This window comes from Lissotriton helveticus, chromosome 12 (genome assembly GCF_964261635.1).
Source record: "Lissotriton helveticus chromosome 12, aLisHel1.1, whole genome shotgun sequence".
NCBI classification, from domain to species: Eukaryota; Metazoa; Chordata; class Amphibia; order Caudata; family Salamandridae; genus Lissotriton; species Lissotriton helveticus.
In genome coordinates this window covers 453,524,992-453,538,584 of record NC_136073.1, presented here as the reverse complement: position 1 = coordinate 453,538,584, position 13,593 = coordinate 453,524,992, and the positions used below count along the sequence as shown (strand labels likewise).

The 13,593-nt window shown below is 48.0% G+C and overlaps 1 protein-coding gene across 1 annotated transcript in view; it reads right to left on the bottom strand.

Moving 5' to 3' along the window:
• LOC144799831 (inactive hydroxysteroid dehydrogenase-like protein 1) overlaps positions 1–10,702 on the bottom strand; it is a 525,849-nt gene extending 515,147 nt beyond the window's left edge. The window contains exon 1 of the mRNA XM_078671407.1: positions 10,623–10,702. The gene's annotated coding sequence lies outside the window, so the exon portion shown is untranslated. The remainder of the gene's footprint in view (positions 1–10,622) is intronic.
• Between the last annotated feature and the right edge of the window lie 2,891 nt (positions 10,703–13,593).

Here is a 13,593-nt window from a genome sequence, read left to right as displayed (position 1 = left end):
CCAGGTCAGGCAACCCCTCAACCTGGAACCCCAGTCCAGGATCTAAACCCTGTGACTGGTCAGACCCCCGAACCACTGGAGCTCCAATTAATGATGCTCCGGGTCCTCCTGACATGAGGGGATCCTTTCCTCTGGATGACGCATCGGGACAGCCTAGTCTCCCAACCGGAGGTTCTCTTAAAGAACACTCCAGGCCCGGTGACCACAGCTGGGGCCTCTCGGGACACCTCCCCGTCTCACTCCCTTCAGGATCACTTCCCTCAGCCTTCCCAGACGCTCTGGCACTTACCCAGAGGTCTGCCTCCCGTGCAAGTTCCCTGGGGTCTGAGAACCCGCACCGCAACAGATGGTGACGCAGTCTTGGGACACAACTCCTTAGCATATGCTCCCGGATAACGGCATGGCACAGCCCTTCCCAATCCTCCACTGCTCTCCTCACCACCCAATCCTCCAGTACAGTCCAACACTCCTCCTCGAACTCTCCCCAGGACTGATGGAACAGCTTTCCCCTGCCCCTAAACACTAACCCGTCCTCCTCTTCCGGGGAATCAGGCACAGTCTCTTGGGCTTCGGGAGTGGGACTCCTTGCACTGGACCTACACTCGCTGCCACCACTGGATCCCACCCTCTTCGGTGAATCCAGACTCCTAAAACCACTCTCAGGGGACAACCTACCCACCTGAGCTGATCTCTCCCTGGCGAAGGCCCTCTCCGCCTCCGCCATCCTCTCCAGCGCTAGGACTTTTTCAGTCTCTAGTCGCTGCTCTTCTACCCTCAGCTGCGCTAAGCCCTCGGCATGCCTGAGCTTTGCCAGCGCCAGCTGATGTTCCCTCTCTTCTCTCCTATCTACCCACTCTTCTGGGGACAGGGAAAGGGATGGGGCAGTGCCCCCGGGACTGGACCCAGTGCGAGACTCCCTATCTTCGGTGTCCTCCACAGCTACTGGCGTCTCTGCCCTGCTAGACTCTTCCTCCTCCTCATCGGAGCAATTACCTCCCAGGGTTCTGGATGGGGAGCCCTCTCTCTGGTCTCTAACCCACTGACCCTTCAAAACTTCGGGAGGGTAGTCAGACAAGTCCCCACTAATCTCTAAGGGCTCTCCCCTCTTGAGGGCCTCATAGAGAAACAAATTCCTCCTAATGTTCCCTACTGGGGGTATCCCTCTCTCCAGGAGGAAGTCTATCACCTCCTGTTCGGTGTACTCCATCAGTTCCACTTCCTGGTAAATCAACCCCATCGTGGCGAGATACACCCGGGACTCACCCTCCCAGTGGAACAAGGGGACAGTTCAGAACACTCTCCAGGAGGAAGCAACAATAATCCCCACAACAAGGCTTGGATTACATCCAAAGCTCTATTTGCAGTGTAACCCGTGGCCGCTGTGGTACTGCGCAAACACAAGTCCTATCCCACCGCTCTGCCACCAAATGTTGGAAATGGGGGTTGCCCAAGTCTCAAAGGGGGTAGCATGGCATCAAGCGGGCAGGCCAAACTTGGAGGACATGTGAAGCACTCACGCAGTACCCTCAGTCAACACACCAGGCACACTACAAAAGAGGCAGGACACCAATTTGAGTTGGAAAAAGATACGTCGTTTAGTAGGGTTTCCAACCTGCAAGGCAAAAATGCATTAACAGTGTCATCATAACACGGCGCCAACTGGCACTAGAGCCAAGTATTTCAGAGGGGGATTATTTACATGGGACCAAAAAGGGATTGAGTCCATAGTCCATAGCTGTAAGGAAAAAGGATGGTTAATAAAACATTAGACCTGGGGCCAATCTGGCGGGGCCAACTCAGGCTCTCATCCTTAGGGGGTTGTAAATGCAAAATACCACATTAGCATAGGTATATATATCATGCACAATCACGCCAACCCACCCCTGTAAAAGAAAACATCCGGGCATCATAGTACCTCTTAAATAGGAGCACCTGTAATAAAAGGTACAATCACCTGCACGGTGGCACAAAAACATGCAATTAACCATTAGATAGGAAAGTGGCCTCACCATCAACGTATCAACAGTAACCTAAGAGCCAGGCCTAACCTCAGGGACCATCTGGCAACAGGTAACTATGGCATTTCATCAGGCATGTCACCGGGCTAGGTGTATCAAACATCAGGCGGAACATACATCGCCTAGCATTAACATCAGGTAGGGGCCCTCCTCACAGATAAGGAACACCTGTACAGAAACGGGTAGGCTCCCTCTACCATCAACCTAGGGCAACCCTCCTCGGGGCATACTTATAGAAGTGGGAGGTCAGGCCTAAAACACTTCAGGGAAAATTAGGCAACAAGCAAGAAGATGCATTCCAATGGGCCTCTCACTTGGCGGTGCATGACAACCCTTTCCCTGGGGACCACTACAACCTTCTACCTCCCTCCTGTGATCCTTAGGGTGAGCAGGGGCTTCTATAAGCAGTTCAGTACGCCTCCCTGGTATCCTGGGGCTCTGAGGCAGCAGTCACCAACAGCCTTTATTTGGTTTCTAGGCACTTGGGCCCCACTTAGTCAATAGAGGCAGGGTGGAAGGCGGACACCGACCCTGTGTCCCGTTGCCCTCTCTACCCCCCACACCGTATACAGTTGCCCACACTCACCGGGCTGTCCAGGGCCTCCTTCGCGGTAGGGCAGGCACCGACAATGTGCCTCGAGGCCCGGCTTTGCTGACCCCCACGGGGCTCCCTCGTGGCTACTGTCCTTCTCCCCTTCGGTCTCCTCGGACCGGCACGGTGCTAGGGCCTCTCCTCTGTGGAGGGACAGGCATCGATAGAGTGCCTTTCTGCTCCCTCCTCTCTCACAACAACCGGGCCCCTCCTTCCTCACAGGGGGCCCGGGACTCACATGCAGCCTCCGCGAGATGCTAGGCCCAGACGGGGCTCCCTCCTTCCTCACGGGAGCCCCGCAGTCTCTCTGCTCCTCCGGTCGCCTCAGATCAGGAGGCGGGGCTGGCACCGACAGTGTGCCCCGGCCCCGCCTACCTCACCGGCCCCTCGCGTGGGGGCACAGACCGGCGGGGTGGCCTCCTGCTCCGGGTGCTTCTCTCGGGGTTACCTCCTTGGCACGGGGGCCCCGCAACAAAGCTTCACCCGGGTCCCCCTCCTACCTCACGGGGACCCGGGGCTCTGACTCGACTCCTTCCTGCCTTCCCGGCCGCCCGGACCGACGACCAATCCCTGCGCGGCGTTGGCGGGGGCAGGCCAATGACGCGGCCGACGCCCCCGTCACATGGGCAGGTCGAGGCTGGCTTCTCGGGCCCAGCGCGGCCCTTTCTCTACTCCGGCGGCCCTCTCCTCACATCGGGGGCCGCCGCAACGCTGCACACCCCAGCAAGGGGGGGTCTCCTCACGGCGGCGGCGGATTCCGGCGCTACCACGCAGCGCGTGGCGAGGACAAGGGGTAGGCTCCCTTTTTCAATTAATTATTTATATAGCAGACAGCGCGATGACGCGAGGGTAGGCTCCTCCCAGTATGATTCTCCTCAGGAGAATAGCGCTATTTACAGCGCACTGCTCCTTGCCACAGTCTCCTCAGGAAACAGCGTTTTCCACCACGCACTACCCCTCAGACCACAGCGCTATTCACAGCGCACTGCTCCTTGCGCCCACACGGCAGTTCTGGGGCAGATTAGCGCTTCCAGATTATAGCGCTTCCTAGGGGGAACACAGCAGGCCCTCAGAACGCGTTTTTCTTCCCACAGCGCTATTTCTCCTCACAATCTTCTCAGCACTATGGCGCTATTCACAGCGCACTGCTTGTTCAGCAGTCCAGGGGCAGGTTGACTGAGGCAGATTAGTGAGGCACAGTTCCTCGGGGGCACTATCCTCCCCGGGCAGCTCTTCCCAGTTCAACGCTTAAGGCAATGCAGCAGCAGCACTTCCAAAAGGGGGCCACAGCTTCCTGGGGGCACCAACCTCCCCAAACAGCGTCTGACAGGCGCACCTCACGGAGGGGGCGAATAGTTCCACAGCCAGCCCCAGGGGCACACTCCTCACCTCCTGGGGGGTTCAAGCCCACAGCATTCCTCCTCATGTGGGCACCTCTTTCCTTCAGCGCTGGCGTAACTCCCGGTTCCCACAGTGTCAGGGACCTGGGTAGGGGCCCTCCCTTGTCAGGGGCCCATGGGGACAGCAGCGGGGGGTTTATAGGGGTGCAGGGCCCAGCTCACAGGCCCATGTGGCGGTAGCACCTCACAGCAGGTCCCCTCTCTTCTTTGTCCCTGCGCTGACTGACTCTCTGGTGACACTGCTCCCTATTTATACCCTCCTCCCAGGCAGTGCCAGGACCTTCTAGAATGTTGGCACATCTAGCCTAAACTGGTTCTAGGGGAGGGGGTGAGCACCCTGGGTGCCAGGCTTTCCCTCCAAAAGCTAGGGGTAGCTGGGTAATATTATCTAGACTGCTGACCTATGTCAGTCCAGTGGCAAAACCCATGGCCATGGCATCCATTTTAAAAGCAATACATTTCAGTCAGGTGCAGTTTTAAAATGGGGGTGCAGTTTTAAAATGGGGGATTTTACAAGTGCTCACATTATGTCAGGTAATTACATTTTTCAAAAGGGGTCTCACACCACTCATGGCCTATACAGGTTTAATCCCATGGGGGAGACAATCTAGATGAGGGGGTCAAAAGCGAAAAATTTTGGGGGGGAAAAGGCCAAGTCCAACAGGTAGATATCGTGGATATGTACCACAACCGGTTTTTCGCCCCCCGGAGACACCCTTCTATGATTACAACCGATTTAATTGTCTTAACGGACTGGATGGTGTTGATTGACTGTCCCCGGCCTTAGATTCCATCCTACCCATTCCTGGTAATGGTCCTGTTGTAACACCTGGTACCAGTTCTCCTTTCACTTTCACCCCTGTAACGTCCCCTACCATAATTGTTCCGGTGTGCTTACCCTCCCAGGGAATAGGAACCATCAATAATAATTCAGATGCAGATATGGGCCACCCAACAGTAGTTGTATCATTTTCCACTTCCACACTGGCTCACATACCCCCGCAAGGAGCCAAATCAACTATCCCTGCCGTCTCTTCAGCTCTGATGGTTCCCTCTGTTGCCAACAAACCCTCAATTACCAATGTACCAGTGACCATTAAACCCTCCCCCTGTTTCCCTGGTTTTAAACTTGCTAGTTGGAATGTTGCAGGGTGGAGTCGGCAAAAAGTCGTCCTTAGGTTGGAGTGAAACCCTTTCTGATTTTGACGTTTTATGTCTACAAGAGACCTGGGTAACCTCTGATATTAACCTTGATGGATTTGTGTCATATAACAACATGGCACAAAGGTCTAGTATGGGTAGGGCCAAGGGGGGGTTAGTAATTTTACTCTCTGTGAGTTTCCCAGCTTGTAAGAAACTATACCAGCCAGTGGGTTACCACTCCCAAATTTTAATCCTTGAACATGTAAAGGGTCATGTAATTATGCTGATCAACCAATATAACAACCTGTTTGGTGCATCTAATACTGCTGTGGTGGAGGAGTTGGGTTTAGCCGTGAGTAACATCCGAAAGGGCATCCACAAACCAATGGATATTATCTGGGGAGGGGATTTTAATATTCGTACCTGTCCTCACTCATTCACCAGAATTTGTGGATATGATGGAGAAAATGGGGAAAACCGGGCACACTTTATTCACTCACCCTATGGTGATTCCCTTAATTCTTTTATGTTAAGTATGGATCTTATGATTGACCCCCGGCTGCAGATGCTGATGGTAACCCTGCCCCAACCTTCATAGGACTGAATTCGGCCTCCGTAATTGACCACTTATTGGTTTCTACACATCTTGTCCCCCTTTGTACAGTACCCATTGTTGCCGACCTTGGAAGTAGCGACCACAATGCTATTACCATGTCGATTTCTGCCTGGGGGTTACCAGCTAACAGCCACCGTTTGATAACTGAAGACGTTACCCCCTGTAGACAGAATGGTATCCGTATAAAGTGGAGTTTGGACAATTCCGAGAAATTGCAGGTTAAAATCATAGAAGCTGGGTTTGCCGCAATATATAAATGTTTAGATCCAGAGGCTTTCCGTGAGTGCATTATAGCTGATTTTGTGGAGTGAGGCACAGTTATAAAAAGATGCCTTACTATCACCAAAGCCCAAATCAAGAGAGAAAATGTGGGTTGGTTTGATAGCATGTGCACCAAATCTCTGCGTGAACTTAAGCAGGCACTAACTAAACAACCCAGAGACAGGGAGGCTATTAAATTGCTTAGACTGACTTACAAAAACAATCTTATACGTAGGAAACATGAGCTTAGGGAACAAGCTTGGGATGCCCTTAATCAAGCATCTATATTGCATGATAGCAGGCTCTTTTGGTCCACGGTTAATAGTCCCTTTCTTGTAAAAGAAGACTTTCCCATATTGTCAGCCCAGGTAAGCGAAGTGAACTGGGTTGCACATTTTTCGGGTATTTTTAGTCCGTCTAGGGAAGACTGTGCCAGTTTTCCTACCCCAATGTATGGAACGAAGTTACCCTTGGACATCACACTTCAAGAAGTTGTTACCGCTATTAGTCGGAGTAAAGGGGGAAAGGCACCGGGACCCGACGGGGTCCCGGTTGACCTATACAAATCAAACCCGACACTCTGGAGTCCACTCCTAACACAGGTGTTTACGCCTCAGTTCTGGAGAGTACACCACCTACCTGGAGCGAATCCATAATTTTACCCATCTACAAGAAGGGAGATAGAGGAGAGGCCAAGAACTACCGCCCTATCTCCCTTCTGGATTCCTCCCTTAAGATCATGAGTAGGGTTCTCCTGATGCGGTTGGAGGAATGGGCAGAGGAAAATAAAATTCTGGCTGAGTCCCAATACGGCTTCCGCAAAGGTCTGGGGACAACAGAGCAGTGCATTAATCTTGACCTCCTCACTGGAAAGTATACGAAAGCGAAACAGGGCTCTCTTTATTTCTCTGTTTCGCTGATCTTTCGAGTGCCTTTGACCTTGTGGACCACAATTAGTTGTGGTCCACTTTACTGGGCATGGGAGCTCCCCCAGCAATTATATATTTCCTGGCAAGACTCTATAATAAGTTAACAGCCCAGATCCGTTATGGTCAGGCAGGTGAATGCACAGGGAAAATTAAGGTTAAGTCTGGCATAAGGCAAGGCTTTGTACTGGCCCCCCTGCTTTTTTCCCTCTTTATAAATTCTATCGAGTCCGAACTGAAGAGGTTACAGGCGGATTCTCCGCAGGTTGGTGGCCATCCTGTGCCAGTCTTGCTTTATGCCGACGATACGGTTTTACTTTCGCGCACTCCAAATGGGCTCCAAAAATTAATGAATTACTTTTATGATTTCATTAAGGAAAGAAAACTGAAAATCAACAACTCCAAGACCTACATCATGGCCTGTGGTAAACGGATGAAACTTTAAAAGCGGTTCCATTTTAATAATCATAAAATTGAGGTGGTGGACAGATTTTGTTATCTTGGAATAACTTTTAATAACAAAGGGACTTGGGCACCTGAGATTCTAAACGTGAATGCTAGGATGGCCAAAAGCTCCTTCGGAGTCTTTCGGTTTGCATCTAAGCTAGGTTGTCGCCGCATACCTGACATGTTAAATATTTACAGGCACAGGTGTGTATCCATTGCCTTATACGGTTCTGGTATATGGGGCTATTGTCAGCACAGGGAATTACAAGTCACTGAGAATCGGTTCCTTAAAAGACTCCTTTGTTTACCCCCCTCGGCATCCAATGACCTATGCCATAATGAGGTGGGTATGCACTATCTAACAGACCTAATGGGAATGAGGTCTCTAATGGTCTGGAGGTCAATATGGGTTAAAGATGAGACTGATTTTACCAGGCAGATTATTCTAGACTGCCTTAAAACGGACAATGTCTGCAAGATCCCCTGGCTAAACTATGTTTCATCTTCTTACAATGATATTTTTAACCTAGACATCGTTAATGACCCCCATAGTGCTGTTAGTGTACCAAAAAAGGAACTTAAAAATATCTTTATTGGGACCGAATCAAATCTACGCAGGGCGAAATGCAGCTCCATGTCTACTCATGTATTTTAATATTCTAATGTGTTGGAAGACAGGGGCATGCCTATGTACCTCAAATTTATTACCAAGCAATCACATCAATTTGTTCTCACGAGGCTGAGACTTGGTATTGTACATAATTTAGTGGCCTTTCCAGTGATGAAAATACATAGCCAATCCCCCTGCCCCTGTGATGGTCTATCCAGGCAAAGCACCCTGCACTTCATGCTTATTTGTCCCCTTTATATGCATCTTCGTCGTTATTATCTCAGACCTGTTTTTAGAAAATACTCAGTGTATACCACAGCCCAAGCTCTGAAATTGTTATTTGCACTTGACTCATTAGATATCTGTTTTTTTACCGCTACCTTTTTACTCAAAGCTATTTCTCATAGGAAAAGTTTGGTGTTTTAATATTTTTTAAACCCAAATAATGTCGAGTCGTTGCCTCTACTGAAATGTTTGTATTCTGTGTTTTATATGTTGTATGCTTTTGTGATTGTTTTTAATAATCGCATAAAGCTTTGAAATTTGAATGGACTGGGGGTAAGAACGTTGATGCAAGAGCAGCATAAAAGCTTCAAAATTTATTTCGACCGAGTACTTCCTTAGAGCAGCAGTCATTTCAAGGGAGGGGCATGCCGTTTTAAAGATTCCCTAATATGTTGCATATTCTACTCGGGGAGATAGCTTGGACGTAGTATATATAAAATGGCTCTTCTGCTCTTCAAGTCAAAGCTAAGCCCTCGGATGCTTGAGAACAGTATCACCTCTTTGATCTGTACCTCACAAAGCTCCTTTCCCGTGTGCAGTCATCTTTGTCAGAACAAGCATTTGGAATGCAATATGTCTCGCATTAGTTAAAAGCAGAGCTATGTAAAAGTAATACGGCAAACAAACTACTTTTTTTCCTACTTATTCACTTTTGTAACAGTGGCAGCATGCCGCCGCGCCGCCATTACTACAAAAGTCAATAGATTAAAAATAAATATATTTTTTTTTAAATGTTGTATTACTTTTACATTTGCAAAGCCAATAGCTCTGCATTTAACTAATGCGGGACCTATTGCATTGCAAATGCTTGTTTTTTTAATGCAGGTGAACCTGCTTGAAGTGGGGACTAGGAGTCCCCAAAGGCGGGTACAGTATTTGTCTACTTCCACCTGGGGAGTACATGGAAACAAACCAGGTGCACCTTGCACTAAGTGTGCGCACTTCATAGGGGAGCACTATAAATGCCCCAGGTGCCTATTAACACTTGTGCCCAGGGCACAAGTCCTAAAAAAAGAAGTGGGGGGGACGCTGTCGCCGGACGTGACGTCACAACTGGACGTGACGTCACGAAAGGTGGCTTGCACCATCGGGCTCATTGCCTCCCCTCGCTCACCCCTTTGATGCGGTTGCATCTAAGAAGTCGGTGCGTGAGCAGCGTGTTGTGAGCTCCGAACTCCTCGTCCCAGAGAGGCCAAAGAGTGAAGTCCAGCTGTTTGGCAGGGGGAACGGCGTCCTCCGGGTAAAATAAGTGGGGGGACACCGTCCACCCGCGTGGTACCCTGACTCGAGCCCTGCCTGTGCCCATATTACAGAAGGGACGTGAACATTGTACAGGTTCGGAGTAGGCGCATTCACAATCTATTTTCCTTACAGGTCGCGTGAGCAACTCATGACTCTTCAGTAATACGAAAACTCTTCAGGGGCGCAAAAAGCAGGCGCAAACAGCCTCTGCCACACGGCGATTTTCTGTAATGCGGCCCCAGGAGGTGCGTTTTTTCTTTTCTATTTACTGCAAACGACATTATAACATTACATATTATGATGCAAATAAAGACAATTAAGAGTTGTAACCTGTGCTTGAAATGAAGAGAGAGAACCGCGAAAGGCGCTGTTGCACAATATACATGTTGTAAATAAAAGAGGCAACACCCTCTTTATAAGTAGTAAAACTCCGAGAGTATCTGCTGATATTCGTATACATCAACACTGAGCACGTTTTCTGCAGTGATGGGGGTTTCAGCTGAAAAAGAATTCCTTCAAACAGATCCCACGCCCATGCCTTAGTTTCTAGCAGGCAGCTTCAGGCTAAAACCTTATCGCAACAATCAATAAAATGAGTTAAAACAAGTAACCCTGATCATCAAGAGAACTGCCAATTTGTGATTTTTTCAGTGTGTGAGGAGGGGTAGGGGACTTAGTGCCACCTTCAGCGGCAAAGCCCGGGACACTTTTAAATTCAATGTTTCAAAGCTCCCCCCCCCCCACCTCCTAAAATGTAAGCTTTTGAGACTGCGGGAGATGCCCGGGAGGTTTCACACCTGCTAATGGACACCAGCTGAGCAGCACCCCCAACAATTAGCCCGAAATCTTCTCTCTGCAGGGGTTTCCAGCTAATTTTTTAAGCTGTGCGATACCCGTGAACGTGTGATGGGAATCCCGTATGTGACACACAGTGGCAACCGTCTGAGTTGGAAGGTCTGTAACATACAAATATTTGCATGCCCAAACTTTACCAAAGGAGAAATTCACTTATTGGTGAAAAAAACAATGTGATGAAAGAAGAAAAAAAAAACGCAGTCTTTAGAAACATTCGTTGTACTCACCTGTTGCACAGGAGGGCCTTGAGCAAATATATCTTCTTTCTGCTTACAAAGAAGTCCCGCAATTGCAAACCAGTCCTTCCTCGTGCTGAAGACAGCGAGGGAAGAATGCTGAACAGGAGACGTTCGTGAAGGACAGAAGCCCTGGTGATTGGGGTGTGGTTTTTAAAAGAGAAAAAAAATGAGAGAGCTATTGGTGTTGTAAATGACAATGTCTTTTACCTATGTGTGATGGGGTGGAGTGGATGTATGTGGTGTGGAGTGCAATTATGTATGCTGGATTGGAATTGTTAGTTGTGGATTTGTGTGGTGTGTAATAATTGTGCGGCGTGGACAGGATTTGTGTAGCAGGGACGTAGCCACAGGGGGAATGGTAGGGGGGCATTTGAGGGTGGGCCAGCCCATAAGAACCTTTGCCCCCCTCCCCCCCCCACGACTGTGTGGGAGTTCAGAAGTCGAATGAGCAATAAAAATACATTTATATTATGGTTTTATCTTGTTACAGTTGCTGTCTGTTTCAACACAGGTTAAATAAATGTCAGGCTGTCTTCTGACAAATGGATGCTTATTCTTTTATAGTGAAGATGTTTAGTATTCTTCCTTTTACTGCAATGTGAGAGGATTTTGTAAAATTAACTTTGTGGCAATCTCTCTGTGGCCACGGCCACTGGGGTTAGGCAGCAGTGGAAGCCTGAATTATGCAGCAATATTACCTAAATTATGCGGCAAGAAAACACAAATTGCTCCGTTTAATGCAGCACAATTTTAATAGTATCACTTCATTATTTTGCTATTTTTTTCACATAACACTGTCTGGGCAAAGGTTTCATCTTCTTAGTACCAGTTCCACATCCAAATACCGCTCTCAGGGCCCGATGTAGGTAGGCAAATACCGGTCGGAAACGGCCGAAAATACCGATTTTTGGCCGTTTCCGACCGGTATTTGTATATTGAGATGTAGGAGCATGTCAAATTACAGAATCGGTAATTTTACCGATTCTGTAATTTAACATGTAGGTAGCACTGTAATCAGTGCTACAAGGGTTTAAGAATTCGGTATTTACCACCAACTAGAAGTTGGTGGTAAATAATGAACACCCTTCAAAAAGCATTTTTTTTGCTTTAAAAATGTGCCATGTTGCAGACATACATGCCCTAAGGGCTTGTATGTCTGCAACATGTGCCCCCATGCACAATTGTGGGGTGCAACAGGGTGTCAAAGTGACACCCTGTCCCCCTTGCAAATTCGGTAATTTTACCGAATCGGTATTTACCGATTTGGTAATTGGCATTGATTCCTATGGGCCTCAAGGCCCATAGGAATCAATGGCAATTACCGAATCGGTAAATACAGATTCGGTAATTACCGAATTTTACCGATTCGGTAATTAAAAAATATAAATTACCTACATCCCATTTACCTACTCTTAAATACCGAATCGGTATGATTCGGTATTTAAGAGTAGGTAAATCGAGATTACCTACATCGGGCCCTTAGTGAGTAAATGAAAGGTGACCAGTCAACCCTGGCGAAGGACCTTCCACTGCACGTCAACACGTTTTGCAGACATTTTTGCAACTTTTGATGTGCTTGAGCTAGAAACAAAATGTGTTTTTTTGTTCAAATCTGCATATCATGCAGGAGATGATGGATTATGTGGCAAATGAGGTACATTCATAATTACACAGTAAAGACTACAGCTACAGAATCGCATAGTTCCAGTAGCTGTGTGTAAAGGGATTGCAAAACAAATACAGTAGGATGTCAATTTCTTTCTAATTCACAAAAAATTAAATACCTGTACATTAAAGGTACGATGTTTCAACATATACCAGCAGTTACAAAAGCACAAATACATCACCTTTTGTTTTGTAATTCTGAAGTAATGGAAACAAAGATTTTAATAGGACAAAACAAATCTTGTTTGTGCACAAGTGATAAATATTGTATTGTATTGCTCATTTGAATAGCACTGACTACCCATATCTGTGACACTGAAGCGCTAACGTACAGGGGCAGCAAGCTACGCCAGATAGAGTGCTTTATGTTTAAAAGGATGTTGTCTTCATTGTGTGACACAATGTGGGAGGTCTTTCCATGTCGTGTGTGATGACTACCGAGGTGCAGTAATCATGTTATGAGATGCAGCGCATAGGAGTGTGGCAGATGATGAGGTGTGAGAAAGACACGCAATGTATGGATTTTCAGTACGCTAACAGCTTTGAACCGCGCTGTGGGTCCCATATGATTATAGTCTGCTTAGGTGGTTACTGCACTGGGTTGGGACAGATTTGCTTACATTGCACGCAGCAGAACGTAGTGAAACAGCGTGCTGCACTACTCTGCGTGAAAGGCAGAAAGCAGAAATGCATTGTTTTTACAAAGGAATGGCACATTTCAGCTGTCTCCTAACGCTGGTGCACTGTGTACTGCCTAGCACTAATGCAGGCATTCTTATGCCATGGTGCAAGGGTGCCTGCATTACAGGCAGGATTGTTTTCGTGCAGGAAGGGACAACCTCCTGCACAAACACAATACATAGAAGCATATTCCCCTTTCTATGTGTGCTGCACAGTGCAGCACACACAGAATGAGGAAGTAACCAGAGGAAATAAATACATTTCTCCCTGTTATGCCTCCTAGGGAAGGCATACCAGTTTGACTCATTCCCAAGTTTACTAGCTTTAGTAAATCTGGTAATGAGCCAAATTCCTTGGGTGTATGTGTGAGAACACCCATGCACCACCCATGGAACGTCTACCCAACGCAAGATAACTCAAGGCAGCAATAGGAACTGCCTTGCATCCCTTTGTATATACTAAACTGCAAAAAGCCACACAAGATGACTTTGCATTGCTTAGTAAATACCAAAAATGATTTCGCGCCGGGCTGCACCACAAAAGTGAAGCAAGCCTGATGCAAAAATCTTAGTAAATCTGCCCCCTAGTGTATAATTCTGGGCCAGAGCTTGCA